Below are 6,136 nucleotides of genomic sequence, written 5' to 3'. Positions count from 1 at the left end.
AAAAACAGTGAACAACAGAGTTCAGAAATCTGGGCAGATAACAGTGCAGCTTCAAGAATCTCAACAGCTGTTGCCTTCACTCAAAAATGTCCTGCCATTAACATGACTCATCTTCATCTTCAAACTTCTTTAGTGTGCACATCACTCAGTACAAATTTTTAAGAAAAAGAATCAGATTGCTTCCCTCTGGCTAACAGATGGGCTTTTCTCCGCCAGCAGTCCCTCCAAATGCAATCGACTGTGGCTAGAGAGGAGGCTCCCGGAACACAAAGAGGTTTGCAGAATGTAAGAAGAGAGCAAGGTTGGCGTGCACCCCCAGAAGTATGTGGTTCCAGGACTTGGAAATTCCTGGCACGTAAAGAGCACTTTAATGAGTCTTAGCTATTGTTACTGCTTGTAGAGTTACATGCAATTTTCAGCCTCCATTCATTTGATGACACCATTTCTTTTAGTGCTGAAATGTTAAACTCCCCTTTTTGAATGAAAATAAAATCATCTATTTATTCATTCTTCAGGAAACTATATGCTTGGCAGAAGGGGCACAGTGGAGAACAAAGTCCCCATCTTTATGGAATTTATCTTCTAGTGGGACTAGGGATTCTGGAAATATGCGTACCTGTAAACAATGAATTAATGTAATTTTAGGTAGTGAGGCGTTCTAAAAGAAAAATAAAACAGTTTGAATGGAAATACAATGATAGTGGAGTAAGAATAAGAGATATGGGTGACTGAAAATGCCAAGCTTATAATTGTGGCTTAGTCCTTCTGGTAACCAGCCCCCACCCAGGAGCCTACATAGAGTTGCTTCCTTACAACAAAAGACACGCCCATCACCCAGGAAATTAGACAGGAGTCCTGTGTCAGTACTAGAGTCAAAGATACTAGACTGGGATCTGAAACCATTAAAAAACAAGATCTGGCCCTCCCTGGTGGCGCAGCGGGTTAAAGCGCAGCACTGAGAATCTGAAGCCACTTCTGCATGAGTTCGATTCCCGCCTGCTGCCTGTCCCGGAGGAGACCACATGGCGAGCCAGACCTCTCCTGGCCCGCCCGCTGCTTCCCTCAGCAGTGTACTTCGTCGATCTGCCTGTTCTGCTCCCCATTCTGTCTCTGGTGAAGCCTCTCACCGCCCCTGAGCCTCTGGCCTGTACCCCAGTTCTGTATGAATAAATAAATAAATCTTTAAAAAAAAAAAAAAACAAGATCTAAAATACGACAGCACAAAAAGTGCTGCTCATGCTCTTATCACTTAGGAATTTACAAGTTTTACAGTTTGTATGCCAGGAACGAAAGGAAGATACACACACACACACACACACACATACATACGTATTTCTATGATAAATCACAGTATCGTTATGTGACTAGCTATTTCTCTAAAGAAGGTATAGAGCCAGTAAGTACATGGAATAGTGTCCAACATCACTAGTCATTAGGGAAATGCAAATCAAAACCATGAGATACCAGCTCACTCCTATTAGGATGGCCATCAACACAGAAAATAACAAGCATTGATAAGGAGAAATTGGAACACTTGTGCGCTGTTCGTGGGTATGCTCAATATTGTAGGTATTTTGGAAAACAGTATGGCAATTCCTTAGAAAATAAAAATGAAAGTACCATATAATCCAAAAATTCTACTTCAGGGTATATAAACCAAAGTATCCTGAACACAGGATCTCAAAGAGATATTTGTGCACCCGTGTTAATGATAATAATGATATTATTCACAACAGCCAAAAGGTGGAAGCAACCTACTATGGACTGAATGTCTCTTTATCCCTTAAAAGCCATATGTTAAAGCCCTGATCCTCAGTAAAATGGGATTTGGAGGTGGGGCATTTGGGAGGAATGTTGAGATTAGGTCTAAGTGTGTGCATCATAAATTGCATTATTATAATTCAACATCTGAATATAATACATCTGCCACTACAATATACTACATTAAGTATGTATAACTTAATAAGCGTTTTTCAAATATTAATAATTATTTAATTTAGTTGGAATGTATACAGATACCTATTGCATTATGCTTTGAACTTTTCTTTGTGCTTAAAAGTTTGAGAACAAAAAGTTGGGGGTATAAAATTGGAAGATAAATTCGTTGCTCATTTTTTTGCTATTAATTTCAATAAAGGTTTAAGTTGAAATAACACTTGGAAAATATAAAGTAATGAAAAAATGTGATACAATAGATGTATGCTTGGCCAAGGATAGTAGGTTTGAACATGGTTATAGGAAGAGAGGGAAAAAATTAGTGAAAAAGAAAAAGAGATGCTGAAATCAGGGAGGATTGATGGGTTCAGAGATAGGAAGGGAAAGAATTAATAATACACACACTTGGACCTAATCTCAAATGCCATGCCAAAATAGGTTGAATACTCTTCCAAATATCTTAGGATAGATTATAAGGGTATTTGAGTGCTTCTTTATACTTTTTTATTTTTGGTGTGTATTTGTTTATAAGCAGTGTAGGTGTAAGATATGTATCATCTTATGTATCATGTATGTTATTTTATTAAGTACACCTATATATACCTTACTTCATATAATCCTCTTAATGTTTTGAGATCAGGAGCAATCACACTTGTTTTATAGATTAGAAAAATTAGACTAAGACTGCTAAAGTAACAAGGCTAACAAGAGGAAAAGCCACTTCTGAGACTTTTTGACTTCATCTACCAACTTATGACAATGTGGTTATATTTATGTTTTTTATTGGAGACAGATTAAAGTGTCAGCTGATCTAAAGCATCAGTTCAGTCCAGTAAAAGTGCAATGCATCTTATCATTGAAGATGTAATGACACAATCATACTAAATGGAATTCCTCTGGAGGAACAGTTGTGTACGTGGCTGGAGGAGGTACTTTGTATTGACCTATAGTGGTAGTGAGACTATCACAGGTCTTTCCTGGGACAGAAGACCCCATTCAAAGATATTTTTTTGCCACATTATAAAGCAGTTAGACCCAAGTAAGCACAGAGATTCCTTTTTGATGACTAGTATATACAACCTGGAATGGTGCTGAATTGTTCCTGATAGTAAAGGGAGAGGCATCCTTTCTACTCTAGCACTCAGGCTTTCCTTTAAATGATGATAGTTTGAAAAACATGTCAAATTAGTAATATGGAGTGGAAGAGATAAAGTAGCTTTCTATTTTGGTATTCTTTTGCCTGCAACAAATAGAAAACCATCCTGAGATCTTGTAAAGGAAAAGTATTGGTTCAAGACAACTGGCAGGAAGAGAAGTAGAGTGTATCAAAGTTAATTATGGTATTTATTTATTTTGGGGGGCAATTCTTGCCCAGGAGGTGGGTTGGTCATCAAGTGGCCTCTTATTGTAGCAAAATGGCTCTACAGTTCTACATGTCAAATGTCCTCATGTTTAATCACTGAAGAAAAGCCTCAGACATTTATTGGCCTACCTTAAGCCCTGGGGCTAAGACAGGGAACGTCTTATAGCAGTTGAATTTATGGGTTCATTTCTGATCTATCTCCATGGCAAAGGAGGAGGTAACAGTTATTGCCTTGGGCCAGTCTGGGGCAGTAGCTAGAACTCTCTGCAAACTTACACAACTTTACAATAAACACCTCGCACAAGTTTTAATCCAGTCTTGTCCACTACAATTTGCATTCACGTTGGTCCTCCTTATTGATTGTAAGTTCCTTGACGGAAGGACTGTACTGTATTCTATTCATCTTCCCACTCTCCAAAGCTAGCCTACAGTTGTCTTCATTTAATGTCTGTTGAACAAGGTTAAAAGTGAATGAGGTATATAAATAAAAACTTATGGAGAAAAGACTAAATTCAAGAACAAGCCAAGACCACACAGTTGATGTTGGAGAGCTAGAACTAGAACCTATTCCAGATACTGTTCATTGTTGTATTCATTAAACAAAGAAAAACACCGGACAAGTAGTTGTCATTTGCAATCTAATGTTTTAAAAAAAATAGTTTGTGATAAAGATTTCAAACTAATTAGGTTTTTGGAAGAGTAAGGACATATTTTTTTCTATTGTTTTTCAAGCAAAACCAGATCATCAATTTTCTGACAACCCAATATATAATATTCACATACCTGCATACCATGGAGAAAAATTAATGGAGACATTCAGATGTTAGGCAGAGATTTGAATTAAAATGGGATGTAGGGAGCTTTATGAAGAAGTGACAATTAATTGAGTCCTGAGAATGAACGGGAGTTAGAAAGTAGAAGAAAAAAAAGTGGGGCATTAATCTTGGCCCAGGTAGTAACATTTGGTAGTTTTAACAGTATTGTGGGAACTGATGCATGAACTGAAACAAGCACAGTTTGTGGGGTGAGGAGGAGGGAAGGGAGACAATAGACAGAAGCTAGACTAAACAGGGCCTTGTAAATGATATTAAGAGCTTCAAAGTCTCTTTGTGGGGCGTTGCCTGTACTTCTTTAAGGGAATTTTAAACCCTAGGCTTGACCCAGAAATTTTTCTGCCCAGATTGTCTCAGTATCTTCTTTTCTAACCCAACTCAATGGGCTCTTCTTGGTGGACTAACTTTCCCTCCCCCTTCACCTTGTTCCTGACAACAGAGCACATTAGCCTGGACCAGCTTGCCACAGCCCACTGCATCACGTGTTGGGAGTCAAGATACTAAGAACATAGGATCTTCATATTGTGACATCTGGGGTCACCACAATTTATAACCAAACTCAATGCTATAGTGGAATAAGGCCTAGGATCTCTGGCCTGTCACTACCAGAAAGCCAACTAGTAGAGACAGGAATTGAAATTATAAGCACTTTTGTTTTTCAGATTATTGGCCTTTGATGTGAGGACAGTGGGCATAGCATGCAGAAGAGATTATCCTATCTTCTCACCTTGAGCTGGCCTTTTTATAAAGGGTTAGAAAAAGACAGTCATGAATAAATAGCCCATTAGAACAGTGCATCACAGCTGATGTTTCTGGTATTCATATTTAGATCCCAGAACCTTGTTATCAGCTTCATAATTATCTTGATTCTGGCACAAATGAAGGTGTCAATGTCCAACACTCTTTTGGGCATCATCAGGGCAGGAATCTCAGTTTAAAGCAAACATCATTAGTCTCTGTGTGTGTGTGTGTGTGTGTGTGTGTGTATGCAGGTTCCTAAACTACCTATGATGTCGGTCCCTTCCTCCTGAACCCCCTAGCAAATGAATTTGTTCTCTTAGTGGGTGTCTGTGCTGAGTAAGGCACTGCCAAGCAGATGTGCATCAAGGACAATCATTTATTTCCTTGCGACAAGAAAATAACAGTGACACTCGTGTTTCCAAAGAAACTAGCTCATAAAGGGGACAATTTGATAAAGTGATATATAGCATTGTTTAGCTCATTAGGGGTCTGCAGGTATGTCACTTCCTGGTGCTGCCATCTTTGTCCTTATCTTCAGCTGACGAGGTCTATGAAAAACACATCTCAGGGAAATATGAACGCTTGTCATATACAGGATTCTCATCTGGGTTTAATTTGCAGTCAAGAAGCTTATATACAAAGTGACCTTTACCTGATGACCTGGGCCAATGGGAAGCTTACTGTCATGTGCTCACACCCTCATCAGCATGCAACGGGCGCCATCAAGTTTTCTTCCATTTTCTCTGACTTGGCATTTCACCCTTTCCCAGCTATCTGATTTCCCTGACCCCTCCACTTTCTATCTGGGTCCTTCTGTGGGCTCTTATTTCACCTCTCCCTTAACCCCATCTGCCCAACTCTCACAACCCTGCAGTGACATTCAGTCGCCCTTCAAAGTCAGATTCAGCCAAGTAAGTACTTTGAGGATAATGCCATTCAAAGCGGTCTTATAGCCTCTGCACCACTAGATGGGAACAACAGCTTATCCAACACCCATATTTAGACTGTCCCTCCACAAGTGCCGGGGAGGGGGGAGGTTTTATTTGCGGCCGTTTCCTCTGTCCCCTGGCCACCGTGTGGCAGGGGACCAGAAGAATTTGCCCGAACTGTTCCAGTCACGAGTCCTGTCCACCTCTTCTTCCCGCCTGCCCCCCTTCACACCGGCCCGTCTCCAGGCCCGCGGGTAACGCCGCAGTTGCGACGGCGCCTCAGGGAGCCGGCCCGGACGCCCGCGCGGGCGGGAACGCTGCGTGCGGGAGGCGAG

The sequence above is a fragment of the Condylura cristata genome, unplaced genomic scaffold (genome assembly GCF_000260355.1).
Source record: "Condylura cristata isolate star-nosed mole 26May11 unplaced genomic scaffold, ConCri1.0 scaffold00016, whole genome shotgun sequence".
Taxonomy (NCBI): Eukaryota; Metazoa; Chordata; class Mammalia; order Eulipotyphla; family Talpidae; genus Condylura; species Condylura cristata.
The sequence above is the reverse complement of the archived record's forward strand: the minus strand, read 5'-3'. Positions refer to the sequence as shown.